At 40.5% G+C, this 17,432-nt stretch overlaps 1 long non-coding RNA gene across 1 annotated transcript; it reads right to left on the bottom strand.

Moving 5' to 3' along the window:
* Window positions 1–1,858: 1,858 nt before the first annotated feature.
* On the bottom strand, window positions 1,859–17,428 carry LOC116183782 (uncharacterized). Its single transcript, XR_014956258.1, has 3 exons — window positions 17,205–17,428; window positions 16,014–16,128; window positions 1,859–10,615 (listed from the first exon to the last, which is right to left on the bottom strand). It is a non-coding gene; the product is annotated as an uncharacterized LOC116183782 (long non-coding RNA).
* Window positions 17,429–17,432: the final 4 nt, after the last annotated feature.

Here is a 17,432-nt window from a genome sequence, read left to right as displayed (position 1 = left end):
TCTAGAATTGTCTAGACACAACCCTATGCCATGCTGTCTAGGACAGCCCTGCTAACAGGGAGGTTGGACCAGGTGCTCCCCTGTGGTGCCTTCGAGCCTCACCCATTCTGTGGTTCTGTGAGAGCCCATGCTGACAAGGGTATCCCAAGAGCCAGGCACCAGCACACTGATGTCCCAGCCCTCTAGGGTTTGGGAGAGCCAGGACCAGGTCTGCCATCTGCAGCACCTTCTTCCCTAAAGTCAGTTTGCTGGGGAGTTCCACAAAGACACCCATCCAATCCATCCACCTTTCCCTACTGCAAAGACTACAGAACTCCCTGGGAATGTAATGTCAGTTTAATCCCTCAGAGGCTTTTAGAGACAGAACACTTCAGCCCTAGAAGACACTCTTGAATTCTGCTGAATGCCAGCAAACAGTGCATATCCAAGAAGTCAGCTCAGAGGCTCACAGGGGCTGCAGCACCTGAGAAGCCACGCGGCCACGTTCTGTAGCAGTTGCTATCGGTTTGTTGTTCTTTCCATGGCTCCTGTAGTCATGCTGTGGTAATGCCGTGTTTGCTTTTGAAGAGTTTTTCCTTCACGTTATCTGGAGGTGTAGCTTTCCTGAACTTCTGCCTGCCTTTACTGGTATGCTTGCCCTCAAGAGAGCAGGTTAATGATCTCTCATCTAGCACTAAAAGCAAATTTGAATAGTGCATTTTTGAAAAATAGATTATGAGGCGAAAGCCATAAATCAAGATTGCCAGCTTCCCACATTCCTGTATATTTTAGTGGAACAAATAACTTCTGGTACAAGAGAAGTTAATTAACAGAAAAAAAAAGAAAAAGAAATCAATTCATCACTCACCATGACAAGAAGTTTGTTCACAGGATTAGAATAACTCACAAGACATAACATTTATATTGGAACCTATAGATGCCTGGCATCCCAGGCTGGAATGGATGGAGGTGTGCTCTTCAGAAGCTGCAGAAGCACAACCATACTGCATTTGAGCTCAATGAGATCTTCATTCACATCCCAAGATAATGCTACAACTAACAAAAGTGTACTGCAGTCTTGCAGAAAGAACAAAATGTATGTAAGTACCAGGCAGTTATCCATAAAGGGTATAAGGAGAAGTTACAAAACTGACTAAATAAATACTAATCATATCAAAGTTCTTGTATTCATTCCCTCTTGTTTAATCAAAGAGTAGAGATATTCTTTAACTCTACAATTAAATTACATTAATGTGCAATAAAATATAAAATACACCCCAAAAAAGCCAATTTTCATGATTCTAATATATTCAACTTGTGAATTTATCACAGAATACCAAACTACTAAGAATCAAATATTTTTAATTTGTTCCAAAAATTCATTTCAAGGCACTGACACTAGAATTATGTTTTAGTCTAGATTAGAATTCACTGAAGGCTATTGTTCAATGCAAAACTATCTTGTAGTTGTTAATCACCCGAAAATATCAGTAAGATCAAGTAACATCAGCATTTAGGTGGCAATTCCCATGTTTAGCTGTCAGTTCCCAGATACCAGGTGAGATGGGCAGGACTTTGCCCTGCTCTCCATTACACCACTGAGCTGGACCAGGAGGAGACAGCTCAAGGGAAAGCCTTGACACAACCCACAACTCGGCTCTTCTATCTTTCACTTTTTCATCTTGTAGCAGCTTTTTAGCTCAGAGGTGCTTTAGGAAGGTCAAAATTTCTATGTTCAGGTGGATCAGCATATGAGACTCACAGGTTGCTGGACATTTTCTACCTCCAGCAACTTATTTTCTTGGCCTCTCTTCACTTATCCATTTCTTCTTTGCTGCTTCCTTCTCTCCTGGTTTATCTGTGAAGAAATTGGGAGAGCACTAAATGCTCAGGATATGGATAAACCAACTATAAATCAACTCAGAACCTCTGTCTTCAGCAAAGCAAAGTCATGGTGCTGTGGCCCAAGGCCTGAAAATAGCTTAGACACTAAATGTTTAAACAGTCTTTGCCCTATCCCACTCCAGTAGGATTTCTTCCTTTCTCAGAAGCCTTTGCAAGCATCAAACCAATACATTAACTCCCCTTTCAAAGCAACACCTCCCTTATTTGTTTGATAAATATTAAGGAATATTTGAACTGAAAAGTCAAAGCACTAAAATTCACAGGATTTAAAGGATTAAGGATGTTATTAATTGATGCATCTTCTGGAAAAAAAAAAAAAAGTGGCCTAAGGAAGCCTCTTCTTGTAGATTACTCTGAAAAGACCAGAGGAATCGTTCCTCTTGGAGCTCAGAAGCAACACTCAGAGCCAGATGGCCATGGGCAACAACAAAATAGAGCTGACACCTTCAGGCTGGTAGAAGTCCACAAAAAAAATAAAGCAAAAGAGCTCTAGGCTGAGCCCCAGGGAAGAAGAACTTCTCTTGGGAAATCGACTGTGGACAAACTCATCTCTTACTCCCTTGAAAGTATACACATTGGTTAGGTGCAAAATCAAGATATTTACTGAGAGCTTTTTGTATCTTCCAGATTAAAATGCAGCACAGCCTGCACTAGTAGTAATTGCATGCAGATAAATGCCGTATTTAGAAATTATTATTTCCATTTTACAGGAAGGAAAATTGAGAGAGAAAGACAAAATGACTTGTTAGTGTCACAACTCTTAAGCAGAATTATTACTGAACTAATTATCTCTAAAATATGTGCTACCTACTTCTAGATCTATCTTGCATTTCCTTAGGACATAGCATCAGTTTCCTCTGAATTCATAATTCCTTGGAAATTTGGAAAGCCACATTTAATGTTTTCCAGTGTTCAGCAGCAGAAAATTAAGAATCTACATTAAACAGGTTGGTTTAAGAGTTTTGTAACTTTAAAATTCATAGTCAAGAGAAAACAAATTTTTCATCAAACATCAGTTAATTCTGATACAAAGCAAACTTTTTATTTCCAAGTGTCTTATCTCCTACAGAGAGTCCACGGGCTTTTCTTAAGGCATCCTCCTTGAAAGCACAATTATTTGAGTGGTGAAGCAGTCCTTGAACACTGAATGGGACATAGAATGAGTGGGAAAGTATGATTCTTTAAAGACAGTTATGTAATGTAGACACAAATGCTGCATTGAACACCTGGTTGTACAAAAGTGCAAGAGAGTAAAAGTTGTGGTTTGTGGCATTACCTCCCCAGCTCTACCACTAACAATCATGTGTTGTGATTTATTGCATCTCCAGTTGTCTACAGTCACTCTCCATTTGGGTCTGTCTACTGACCACTCCTAGTATTTTCCAGTGTCTTAGCTTTCACAGCTGTAAAAAGGCTGCAAAGTTACTGCTACATTTACACTGCAGGTGAATGGAGAACCCTGCTGTGTCCAGGTATCATCCTCAGGACTTCTTTAATACCACCCTGGCTGTTGCTACAGCCCGAAAAGGAGAAAGATTTAAGTTTACTGCATTCGTTTATCACTCCAACCATATCTGCAAAAGAAAACATTGTTGTTCACAGGCTGCCACTCCATCAATGCTGACAACAGCAAGGAGCACTACTGAGCTTCCATGTGATGTTTCACAGTCAATTTATAGCCTAGAACAGATGAATACAGCATATTCCAATTCCAACATTTCCTTCTGTTCCAGCTAATGAGATAGCACCCAAAAAGGTTGAACTATTTGAATAAACATAGCCTTCAATACATTCTCTTCCTCCGAAGTTTGCTGACATCTTAAGATATCAGCCTATCCCTGTACAACCCCTGGCCCCCATTTCCTGCCACCCTTAACCACTGCCTTACACGTGAGTCAGCAAACAGAACTCCTGGGTACCCCACATTGCTTTAAGTATACAGCTGGCCGGCTCAGCCCCACGAAGTTGCAGGGGTGGGTTCTTCTGAGACCTGGAGCTGCTGAGACCTTCTCACCCCTTGACCTTGCCCTGGGGTTGGCCGACTCCTTCCTGCTGGGGATGGCACCACCTTCAGCCGCTGCCACTGTTTTCTGCCGTGTTTAAAGCATCGTTAGACCAGCACTACACCTAACAGTCCTTCCCCCTGCTGATGGGTTTACACCCTGTAGAGGTAAAATGCAGAGGGTGGGGGAATAGAGATAACAAGGTTCTCAGTCTCCACCTTTCCTTGAATACTTGAGGACTTAATTCCAAAGGTGAAACTGCATGGCCCTGCCTTGGCCTTATCAGATAATGTCTCCATCTAAAACAACTTATTTGAATTTGTTTGGAGGAAAATGCTCTCAGTTTCTTCAAGGCAGAGATGGAAGATGCCATTTCTCCTGGTCACTCAACCCAGGTGCAAGCATTAAAAGCAAGAATGATGCACAGCAGCAGTGGTGTAACATTTTTGTGGCCATTCTAGCAATGTTAGATTTCCACTCAAGTTTCTTTCCTGCTTTTCATCTTACTGCTGATGCCAGCTTGAGGCTTGGTACTTCTCAAGAATCAGACTGAGCTTTAGGCCTATCGGTCAGCTCTCCCACAACATTGTAATACCCATAAGACAGAACAAGAACTGAGAACAATTTCTTATTTAGTTGAGGGGATCCACCTACAGAACAAAACACCAAAAGAGCTTATTCAGAGCCTGAACAGCCTCAGCACTGCTGATAGTCTTCCTGAAAGAGCCTACCTTTCCTTAGGCTGCTCCCATATACAACGCTCCTTTCTCCTGTCTGTCACTCACACATAAAACATGAAACCAATCAGCATTAAAATTAATTAATCACCTTCCCATGAGCCTTTGCTGCCACACCTTAGCTGTATAAATGCCAGTCAGTAAGACATGCTCTGTTGCTGAGGTAGCATTAACTAGAAAGATAGCTGAGTGTGTAGAAATTTAGGTTTCTCTCACATGGGCTCCTGGAGCATCAATTTTGTGGATTATCTAGTGTGTATTTTTTATCTGATGTTAAGTGCTTGGCTGTTGCTATCTCTGTGTTTTTACTATTAGTGGTTCTTGAAAGTTAGCAGATGGGTAACGCTACAAAGAAAATCCCTGAAAACACAAACAGCCATGAAGACAGTTATTGCTTCTATGTCAGGCTTTTATCTCAGTTTTAAGATGTACTAAAGTTTCCCAGAATATTGTAGAGGAATATCTGTGTTGGATGAAAGGTGTTTAAGTAGATCATTTTATGAGTAGATACTGTTACTGATAAAAAGAGCAGGATATATTCAACACTGAAATAAACTTACAGATCTTCTTTGAATTAACTGGGAGGTAGGTTGAGCTCTTATCCTCATGGAGATCACTAAGGTATTGTGTAGCAAAGATAAAAGAAGGGAAAACGTGCAACTATATCTGCTAGAGTTTTCTGACTTCTGAGTTGTTAAAGGTCTTTATAGAACTCCACTCGTAGTGCATTGAAGTACTTGAAACAGAAGTTCTATAATCTTATTTCTATTCTGTACATAAATTTCTTAATGTTTATTTTAAAACTTATAATGTATTTTTTAAAGCCTATTAAGAGCTATACTGGTGCTGCAGTGCAGGAAACTTCCTCCCTTCTGAACCTCTAGCTTCTCTATGATTAATGGTGTGGTGGTGCCCCCTTCAAAAGCAGGGGCTCCTGTTAACAGCAGCTTTGGATTGAAATGACTTGGAGGTTGCTGTTGCTTATCCTGACATAACTAAAACAGGTGATGGTTATGGTGAGAAAACAGTTTGCAATGCTGCTCTACAATATGCACAATAAAAAGCAAATAGGAGGCTTTGGGGTTTAGGAAGGTCTAAAGCTGAGGTAAGAAACAGCTGATTTCAGCTACCATTAAAATGTACTAGATGGAGAACATGACAACGTTCCTATGCTTGTCTGGGGAAAAAAAATATTAACAGAAAGATAGTTGGGCCTTTCTGAAAGTGAGGTAGAAAGAAAAGCTCTTAATGGCTTGGGACAAATATAATTACTTTTTCTTTTTGAAATTTCTCTAACTTCTTTTCTCAGCCTCATTTACTACTCTGCTATCCAAATTCCTTTGCATTTTCTTAATTCAATTTTAGTATTTCCCCTATATCTTTATCTCACCAAGTATAATTGTTTGCCAGTTTTGTCTAAAAGAGTAACATGTGGTAAGGGCTCTTTAACAAACTTGTCTGATGAATATTTTTATGCCATGCTAGTTCTTTCCTCCTGCCAGCAAATTGTCTGCCAAGTGGCTTACAACTGACACACAGGTTTCCTTCCTGTATTCCAGCTGCCTGTCTTGTTGAATTTCTGTATCAGGAAAGGATGACAGATTAGTGTTAGCTGTGTTCTGCAATTCAGTAATAGCTATTATTTAACAATATTTATCTCTTTGGTAAGGGTTAGGTCTTCATATTTCATAGTGTTGTCTGGCACAGGGTGTAAACAAATTATGTTGCTGATTCTGTGCTGATCAAGCAGTGGTACTGTTGTATTTTTCCTGGCACTGTTATCCCAATTAAAACTATCACAAATTTTCTACTCGGCCAGTAGCTTCTTTGATTAATTTCCTGTTCTCATTAGTAGTGTTTCAGGGTCTGTCTGTCACATTTGTTCAGGCTATGCTGACCCCATAAAAGGGAATTGATTTAAGTCTGCCCTTACTGCAAGAACTGTAATGAAACATTACATCTTATAATGACAATCTGAAAAGGCACAAACCTACATAAGCATAGAGAAGGGACTTGCGTGTCTTCCTGTATTTAAGAGCAGTAGATTGTGTTTGGCTGTTGCTGTGTCATTTAATTGAATAAGAAGGTTGTCTTGGAGTCATGAACTAGCTGAGGCTGGAAGGAACCTCTGGACATTGTCTAGTCTGACCCCTCCCTGCTCAGGGCAGGACTACCTACAGCAGGCTCCTCAGGGCCATGTCCAGCCAAGTTTTAAATATTTCTTCCAAGGCTGGAGACTTGAGTCTCTCTGTGCAATCTATCATAGTGGGAAAACGTATTTGCTTAAGTTCAAATGGAATTTCCTGTATTTCAGCTTGTACTCAGTGCCTCTTGCCCTTTCCCTGGGCACCACTGAGAAAAGGTGGCTCCTTTATTTTGTCTTTGAAAAAAGATTCCAGCAGCCATTTGTATAAATGGTAGTATTTGTATAAATTCCAGCTATTTGTATAAATAACACCATGATTAGTACCAAGTATGTATTTCATTATTGATTTTATGGCACCAAAGGAATACAATTCTCAGTCCTCCATCTCCCTAAGTCACCTTCCACAGATTCCCATCCCAGAAGTGCTGGGACCTGCTTCCTGCATCTGTAACTTTGCTGTTGCTCCTGTGGTGCCTACTGGAAAAGGTAAAAGCAGAAATTGGTTCTTCTTGCCCAGTTGGATGAAGTCCAGCCAACAGAAAACATTTGTCTTCAGTAAATAAACTCTCTGAATACAAGCACCAGCTACTCTAGTGTACAAATCAGGGAGTTGTTTTTCTCACTGAGGTAAGTCCCATTTGCAGGTAAAACTTAGGAAAGCATGTACTCTGTAGCTGAAGCACTGCTGACAGTAAACATGACAGAATTAGGAAAAACAATTTTGGAAAGGATTAGTGGAGAAAGATGTGTTTGGTCCTAAGTAGTTGCAGGTATGTGTATTACCGTTCCCAGGGTAACTGATGCTTAATCACATTTTGTATCATTATTTTCCTGTTGCATATGACTTTTGAATCTGAGACTTCTACTCAGAGAAATTAGTATTTTTGAACATTTATCTTTACAAGAACTTATCTGGTCCTGTCCCATACTATTTTGTAGGATTATATGCAGGAATCCAAAGGAATAACCTGCTTTAGCATATGCAGATTTTTAATATTAAAACATGCTCATAATACAAGACCTGCTGAAGAAATTTTAGTGAGGTATGTGCAGGTGGTTCCATGCACTATGAACACACTGTGCAGGTCTGCAGAAGACCTGCCTCCTTTCACTGAGTGGTCTAAAGATGGGCTTGCTCTTGCTGTTGAGTCCTAAACCAAGAACCTACTGGGTTCAGGAGTACTCTGCCACCCTTTCTATGTTTAAATACTGATCCTACTTCCAGAGACAAAAATACTTCTTATCATAAATATTAGAAGTAGCTTAAGTGAGGCAAAATTAAAGGTGAAATTAAAATTATTGAAGATATATCTTCTTGTCTTGGTGCTCTATCCACCCCCCCCCCCCACACACACTTTCATCTTTTCACTTTTAATCAAAATTATGTTCCCAGAATTTTGTTTTGGTTTTGCTAAGTTGCAGCAGCAGCTACCTATAAATATTCTTTATTTGACCGTATCTTAAAAAGATGACCCCAGATTACAAAACATCAAGTTGCATTTGTAATTGTAATGAGATTATATTATACAGAATATTCTTCAGCATGGTCTGGTCTGTATTGAAAAGCACTGCATTAACATGGACTTCAGAAAAGGCCATCAAACCATGTCTGATGGCTCTGTAATCCCAGTGGTTATTTACCTGAAGCAGACTTGACTGCACACAGCATTGACATGATTCAGAAAGGTCAAGGTCCAAGGCAGGTGGTGAGCCAGCCTGCATGGTTGGGCTTGGGAGAGATGTTCCCTTTCCAGGAGGAGGCCTTAAATGACTCTTATTAAATCTGTAATTTGTGACTCATATGCCCAAATGTAATGCAAATCCACTGTCTTTCTTGTATGCAATTAATGTCAATGGAAAGATGAAATGGAAGTTCAAGGAAATAGTAAGCACCACCTCAGAGCCTTGTGTTGACTCCAATTTTCTTACATCATAAGCTGCTTTGAGCCCTCTAAAGTTATAAACCAGCAATTTAATGCTTGTGTTTCATGTTGCTTAAGTTAACTTTCTTTAGACAAAAAAGGGGTCTGAAAGTTCATGGTTTATAACTTCTGCACCAATTGATGACTGAAGTAATTGATACAAGAAAAATTTAGTGGTGCTCACAGTTGTGATGCAGCTCATCTGCAAGGAAATAAATTGAGGGAAGGTTTTTATGTCTTCCTTCCAGCATTTGCATAAACTACAAGACTTGTTGCATACTAAGGATGGTGAAACTTGAGTACTTTTTTAATGCTATGAACCCAGTGGGTCAACCATAAACATTAAAGCCACTCAAAACCATTTTTAAATTCAGCTGATCAACAATCAATGCTCATTTAACTGACAAGCATCCATCATTTATGTAATTTGTGGTCCTAAGTACTCCAGAGATCAGCTGCTGAAGTTCCTGAATTTTAAGTTGCACTTCAGTTTTCTCAGGGTTTTTTAAATTCAGGTTTCATGTATCTTGATAGATTATTTTCCAAAATGTGTGAGAGACAATGAAAAAAGCCTATGTAGAAGAACTCTGTCTATACATTAATATTGTGTGAAAGAAAGCCAAAACAAACCAACTACTGTTTCTCATTTTTGATTTGCTGGAGAGTGCCTTTTGTGTATTTTTTGATGTCTAACAGTTATTTCTAGCAACTTCTGGGGGACAAGGGGTATGCAAAAAAGGTGAAGCTCTTATTTGTCTAGACAGAGCATGTTTGACATAGAAAGGATTATTTTTTCCTAGCCTCCTGCAGGCTAACAGCTCAGAGCAGCTACAGACACAGTGCATTTATGCCTGTTAAACCAGAAGTTCTGCCTATTGTTTTTCCTGCCTTCATCACTTTCTACTGCTATAGTCCAACTATGCTATACCAGGCTATTAAACATTCAGCATCCAGAATGTCTAGACAGGCTAAAAGACTGTCTGTGCTCCTTTTCTCAGAGTCAACTTTCCTCAGAGCTAAAAGGCTGGTTGGAAAGCAAAGGTGGCAGAGTTTTGAGTACGAGAGACACTTCAGGCTGCCTTCTGAGTGGGTAGTAACACACACTGATAGGGATTTCTAGTGCACAAAATCCATGTGCAAACCTCCTGCTGCTCCCCAGAGAGCCTTCAAGCCTTTGACAATTACTGCTAATGTATTAAACAGTTTGCACTCCTATTCTAAGGATACCAGACTACATAGAAATGTATGTAGCTGGCAGTGTTCTATTCAAATAACAGAGGAGAAAACTCAGGGGTGACTTCCTTGCCACATAAGATGGGAAAGATCTTTTTGAGGCAGAAACAAATGGTTTCTGTGTAGGGACCTGTGGACCAAGAGAGACATCTTGCTGTGTATATCTGCTGGTTTTGGCAATGTTGAACAAGAAAGCAAACAGAAGTGCCAACTTCTTTTTTTCTATGTAATCTTTATTTTCTTCAGTGCTGACTTGAGTCACTCTGTATAGCAAGAAGCAAGTACTTGTTTCTTGCAGGGTGGAAATGAATGTTGCCTCTAGAAGCTTTGCAAATTGAAAGTTAGATACCTTCTAAGGGCTGTTGATCCTGTTTTGCTGTTGATCTACTGCACACTCTATATGATTGTGATATATATTGTAGAAATATGCTTTGATTTTGTACCTCAGAACAAGCCTGGGAGGCTTCTTCAGAAGTGGGGAGGAAGGGAGGGCAGTCAGCTGGCACAGCAGAAGTTGTTCTTGTTGTGCTTGCAGGAGTGAGGTGACATGAGTGCTCTTATCCAGCCATGCCTTTGGGGTCCATTGCACTTCCCCTTTCTTTGAAGAATCTTGGGAAACCTTGTGCTAATTCTCTTAACTTCCAGTAAGGGAGAACAGCAGCTTTGTGGAAGTGTTTAATAACCTGAGCTCTGAAAGGAAAGTAATTTTTCCTGTGTTAGGTGAGCCCTCCAAGAACAGACATCAACAAAACATTCAGACAGGTAGCCAGGAGTTTGAGAAGCATCATGCAAAACAGTTGCCTGGATCAGAGGACAAACAACTGAATATGAGCACCCAAGAACCCTTTTGTTCTATTAATGAGAACAAAAGAGGGTGGCAGATTTATTACCTTATGCCACTCGAACAGAAAGCTTGTAAAGTTAAGAGAAATCTGATTACAAAGTTCAGCATATGGAAATGCTGGACAAATTTGGGGTTAGAGCTAGAAATCTACCATAAAGCATATAAGGACCAAAAAAAAAAACCAAAGAAACTTGCAGTTTAATTTAAGAGATCGAAATGTGATTTAGGAATGCATAAATCCCTGTGGAGACGAAGACATTGCTAATCTATCACTTAAAGCATAGCAGGAACCTAAACTGGAAACTAAAGGCAAATTCAAAGTTTAAAAGCAGCCTAGTTTTCTAGACGGGAAAAAAAAAATTACTGGTGAAAATGAAAAAAAAAAATCCAATGTTCTGATGTCTTCAAATCAATATCCTTTGTCAGCAGCACTGCTTCTAGGAAACAAAGGTTATCTGACACGACACATGAATTAATGATTCTGTGTCTTGGGTTTAAGTTGGATGAAATGATTTGATATGCCCTTCCACTTTTAAAATCTAGAGAGACCTTTGCCCCAGAGAGATGACACTTCTTGGGGGGGAAAAAGGAACACAAGTAATGAGAAGAGAGAAAACATAGCTCCAAGGGAAAAACAGATCAGGATATTGTAATAAAACAGCTTCCTTAAACGCATTTGTTGGTCAGCAGTTTTGACTAGACCTGTCTTGGAATGAGAAAGCAAGGCACAGTGGGGTCAGCTGGCTAAAGGCTACCTTGGGGGTGTAGAAAGGAATTGCCATCCTGCCTCACAGCAGAGATTCCCCTGAGTATCTCTCCCAGCTAATCCTGTTGTGCTGCCCTGAGAGTGTGGGAAAGAAGATACCTGATACCCAGTGTCCTTTGCTGGCAGCCTTTTGAGTTGCTGGATAATGTATGAGGTAGTCCTTCAGCTCTTGGTGCTGATTATGCTCCTCTCAAGTTCTGTGTATGGGTTTGGGCTTTGCATTTTAAGAAACTTGGGTTAGAAAGGAATCAAAAAGACTAGAAAATATCTCATAAGGAATTCTTGATTCAAAGGAAGATTTGATACATAAGTATTGGGTTTAGTTTTTTGAAGTTGCTGCAAAGGAAATTAACACCTTTCCTTCCATACTTGGGGAAGGTAGTATAAAAACTGCTGAATACTCCGTGACTCAGCTTAACTTTGATACAAGGAAAAGCTTCCAGTAGGATATCTGGTAAACATAGTTAGAAAAGGTGTGTAATTGCTGTTGAAAGGCTTCAGGAGCAGGTTGGACAAGACACCTTTCCAAATGACAAGAGGTGATACTTGTTTACTTATGCAGCAGAAAACCTTGGAGTCCTTTCTGTTTCTAAGATATGTTTTTTTCCACCTCTTTTGGGTTGGTGGCTGTGTTGAACAAGCATTGTTTAGCTGGAGACTATGACATTCTGCAAATAGATATTGTGCTGAACAACACTCTGATTGTTGCCAAAGAAGGTATATCTCCTCTTTATTTTAAGTAAAATCCATCAGCCAGTTCAAAAGGCAATCGTTCCCTGATAAAATGCAGCTGGTGTGCACATGAGCTTAGTCAACAGACTATAAAATAACATAAGCTTTCCACAGGGATCAGGAACATCAAAAGCAGGTGTATTTAAAAACAATCTCCAACAGATTGCTGTAATTATTAAACGTGATGCATCACAGGTAGTGATGGAATATAGCTGAGATGGTACTACCCAGACAGGAAGGAATAATATGGCTTTGGTGTCCATCTCTGCATACAGATTTCAAATCCCAAAGAGTGGATCATCAGATGCCAGATTATGTGTAGCTCATCATTTAAAATGGGTCTGCTCTCATGAGGGAGGTGTATATTTACTGAAACATTCAGGTGCAGCTTTTGAACAAGTTAACAACTTTAATGCCACTCCACTTGGGAACATGGGAGAAATAACTATACAAACTTCTCTACTGGACAGCCATAGTGGGATGTACTGGTATGGTTACACTTACCCACAGAGTAATGTTTGAAGGTCCACATGCAATACATGTCAGACATTTCTGTCTATAGCTTATCAACACAGAAACAGAGAAGTGACAGGTACAGCAAAGTGGCTTTGTGAGAGCCTCCTGGGCTGGAAATGAGCTCCTCTGTTGCCTCAGCTTGCCCTTGTGGGGGCCACATTTTATATGCTTTCAGCTCCAAATGGAAGCAATAAGGTAGGATGGACATACAACTGCTGCCAGGAGAAAGTCTCAGATGGAGCTGTTCTGAACTTTCCCCTTCCGCTTTAGATCACATTTCCCTTAAGAAAAAAAATCCTAATGGGTTGCTTTTATGTTTCTGGTAAGAAAGAACTGCAGGCACTTTAACCCATTGCAACCCATTAAAAATTGATAAAACCAATCAGCAGTTGCATGATAAACCTTTTCACAGCATGGTGAATTTTCTTTAAAATAGTAAGTAGAGTACCCTTTTAATATTTGTACTTATAAGATTAACTGGATTCTGTCTGAATTGAATGCTGCAGTCAAACCAGGCTGGTGCTGGAGCGATGAAAACTCTTTGGCTTTACATTGATAAGACTGTTCTGAATTGCTTTCAGTGTTCTGTCTCAGCTTTATCTGCTTTTCCTGACCTACAACTCACACAATTAACAGTGCTAGACATCATTCTTTCATAGTCTTGAAAAAAAGTCTCTGGGCTTGCTGCATTTGCTAACTCCTCTGTTTGCAAGGATTCCCCTCTACTACACAGTGCAGTCATCCTACAACTCTAGATAGATGCCTTTTTAATTTCAAATTCTATTTTGCTTAAAATTCAGTACTAACTGGAATTCTCAGGGCCCTGAAAGTCAGGAAACTGCTGTCAAGAAAGGCCTTGAACCATGAGTTTTACATCATGTTGCAGTTTGTGTTTTCAGGTTTTGCACTTGCAGGTATATCTGTGAACATGAGGGAAAGAAATTATTCAAAATCTAAGGTTTCTACTAATTCATATTGAAGTAAGAGCTTTAAAAGGAATGTCAGACTAATAGAACTGAGAACAATTGTGGTTAAACCTACCAAATGAAAAAAAGGTAGAAACATCCATTTGAATCTTTGTTTTTTCATTAAGTTGGGTGCTTTACATTCCTACTTTGGAATGTTAATAAATTTCATACAAACATTTCTGAAAGAGGCCCATTAGCATTCTGTCTGTGTGCTGGAATAAAAAAAATTTAGATACCAACTGGCTTTGCCATGTTCCTCAGCAAGATGCTCTGCTGGGAGGCTGAAACACGTGTGAGCAAGAAGTGGCATGTCCAGAATTCTGAGCAAAAGCTTCAGCTGCTTCGAGTTCCTAAAATGTCCACAGCATTGCCCAACACTCACTTTCAAATTAAAACTCATTAGGGCACAAGGGCTTTTTATCTAGAGATCAGAGCTTATCTTTGCTGCTGCTTCATGCAAAGGAAAGGTAGATGAAGAGTTAAATAGTTGAAGGCAGCAGAAACTATACATTTCAACCACATTAATTAATTATCTGTTATGGTAATAACATCAGCTTAGAGTAGTGTAAGAAATAGTCATCTTCACCCATTCTGTAGTACTTTTTTAACAGATAAACTGGCATTATCTGTTCTATGTTCTGATCCCAAAATTACAGACATATGTGGTATGATTCAGGACTGAAAGAAATCTCTGATTTTTTCAAATAATTCTAGATTTGAGACTCATCTAGGATAGATGAATTTAAAACAGTGAAGCTATGAAAAACACATCCCTGTGATTAACCTACGTGTATTTTTAACATATGTGATGCAAGTGGTGTTGTCTTTGGAGAGCAAATCCTTGTAATGCAGGGAACTGAATCCCTCTATCACAGACTAGCTTGTGTCTTCTTAAATATTGCTCATTCACTGATTGCACAGCTGCAATGTAATTAAAATGTTTACCTGTAAAAGAGGTGAAAGCTAAACATTGATGTTTGTATACATACATACATGGTATTATATCAAAGAAGTTATAAGTTATAAATTATTTTCCAACCACTGTTAAAACTATTTAAAACAACTTTTAACTATATTAAGTGGCTTTTAGAAGGGGTGTTGAAAATATCCCATAATGAGATACCTGTAATTCTCTTCCTTACACAGAAATGGACAGACATATGAGTAAGACATGCCAAGTTTGACTAAGTACATGGCATGGATTTAATTGCTGTGCTGCTCCCTGTGTTTCTGCCATGCAGGAGCACAGATTAGCATCATGTGTTAACTGGAATACAGGGAAGTTCATGGGGCATCCTTGTGCCTGTCTGCTGAGAGCCCAGCAACCACCACCCAGCTTGTTGCACTGAATTAAGTCTCAAAACATTCTGTGAAATAAATTGTAATCTTCTGAGCAAGATAAATTACTCTCAGGAGCCATCTGCCTTTACCCTTTAAAAAAAATGTCTCTTTAAATGTAAATTTAGCTTTCCAACAGAGAGACAGTATCGCCATGGTAACAAATGCAAGAAAAAGAAATGTCTCTTAGAGGAAAACTACTTTTTATTTTGTATAAACATATTCCATATAAAATAAATTATGCAGCTACAGAATTATTGTATATACAATCTCAGACAGTAAAAAAGAGTATAAGTCTTTTCCTGGAATGGTTCTCTGAGCTAGTACCAAACATAATTGCTTGCAGTAAAGAAATGTATTGTATACTTGATTTCACATGCTGTGAACTAGAGCTCTCATCTTTCAGTTTGCTCTAAATGGACTGGAATGCTACAAACTTCAGTGGAGCGTCAGGCAGGCAGCAGGAGTTTACAGAACTGGAGCCTAAAATGTAATCTCTGCCAGGTAATTTATATTACAAATGCTCTGCTGTGTGAATTTCCTCTGCCCAGTCTACCACTGTAGAGGTTTGTTATTCAAAGAGCACAGAAGCAGTGGTTCGGATTTCTCCTTTCATTGAATGAAAGGAAGAATGCTTTCAGGTTAGGCCTGTTTCAAAAATAAGATTGATGAGTGGTGTACTTTAAATTGTTCACAAACAAATTCCTCTCTATCTCTTCTTGCATCAGTAACCCCCTACAAAGGTCAATGTGAGGAGACACCCAAGATGGGCAGTATCATTGTTTGCAAGAATTTCTGCATGGTTAAAAATAATTTCTTTTTACATTGTCTGCTTTCTCATTTCAGGCTTCAAATTTCACAGTATACAACTACAGTGTTTTCAAACACTGTCTTTGTTGAAATATTCCACTATTGTTTATTTACCTTCTTTCTTTCTCTCCTTTGGGCTGTGTGTGGTGTGTTTGAAGGCTGCAGGGGAGTGAAGATGCCCATGGCTGGGTTTTAGTGGTAGGAGGAGGTGAAGAATTCTGGTGCTTGCCTGTGGAACAGAAACCATTCTGCATTTACCTCTCATCTGAACAAGACAGTAGCTTACACAGATTAAGCTCTTTCTTCTTTCTGCATGGCAGGAAGGGAAACCGTATTATCTGCACTTAAATATATGGTAAAGAACTAATTGCTTCTAGAGATTGTGACACTGACTTTGGCATGTCATTTGCTGTGAGAGGCAGCAGGAATGGTGCTGAAACTGTAAACTGCTCTTTCCCTACCTCAGCTCTGAGCGGCTCTGTTACACTTCTTGAAATCAGAAGTGTAAAGTGGAACATTTTCAGTGATGGCTTGGGCAGGACTTCATATGACTTAGTCTTCTGAGAAAAGATAAAGGAGTCAGCATCAGCAAAATATTGTTCTTTTATGTGTGCAGTTTTGCAGGAAGTGTGAAACTAATATGTAGAGACGGATTAACTAAAGCATCAGGAAGCGATCAGCTTCTCCTGCATGTCTCAGCCTGCCAGACAAAAGTCTGGCAAGAGTACCTGGACTGGGTTACACTGTGAATCATCTTGCTTGCTGTTGGGCCTTGGGCAGCAGCTGGTAAAAAAGATGTGTAAGGGAAGAAACAAAAGTAACAAGACATACAAGCACTAATCCTTCCACGTGTATCTTCCCGGTCATCTGCAGTTTTGGATTAGCTGCCTGTAGCAGTGTGTGAGGCCCACCTAAGGACATGACCTCAAAGAGCCTTTGGCTCTGAGTGCTGTCAGCAAGCACCGAGGAGAAGCACATCCCGTAGGGCTTCAGAGGGGTGCAGGAGCCCGGAGAGGGCTGGCCCCACAGCCTGCTCGGAGGGCAGGGCCAGCCGCTGTCCCTGGGTGCCACAGCAGCCTCACCTGCCCCTGCAGCACAGAGCGGCCGGGCACGCTCCGGGGCAGCGGCCAGCCTGAGGTGACTTCAGTGTGTGACACTGATGTTCTGGCTTACCAAACACCCTACAGCACTGCGAGCACAGGGCAAAGAGCAAGGCAAGGGGTGGGCATCCCATCCCTCTCATTGCTAAGAGCTGGTCACTGTGCTTCAAATAGAGGCGGTCAGAAGGGGAGAAAGGTGCCTTACTGCAATCTTAACGACTTCTATCTGTTCCTCTCGCTTCCGGGTGCTCTGCAAAGGCTGTATCCGTGTGGAGGCCGATGACGGACGCCACTGCTGCTCCGAGCGGCCCTGGATGCCGAGGCAGGAGCAGACAGACAGCTCCCCAGGCTGCCGGCCCCGCTCCCCTCACGCCGAGCTCTCCTCCCGGCCCGCCGCGCTCCCGCCCCGCCGGGCGCGGCCCCGCCCGCGCGG

Source organism: Lonchura striata, chromosome 6, assembly GCF_050655825.1.
Source record: "Lonchura striata isolate lonStrDom1 chromosome 6, ASM5065582v1, whole genome shotgun sequence".
NCBI classification, from domain to species: domain Eukaryota; kingdom Metazoa; phylum Chordata; class Aves; order Passeriformes; family Estrildidae; genus Lonchura; species Lonchura striata.
The sequence above is the reverse complement of the archived record's forward strand: the minus strand, read 5'-3'. Positions and strand labels throughout refer to the sequence as shown.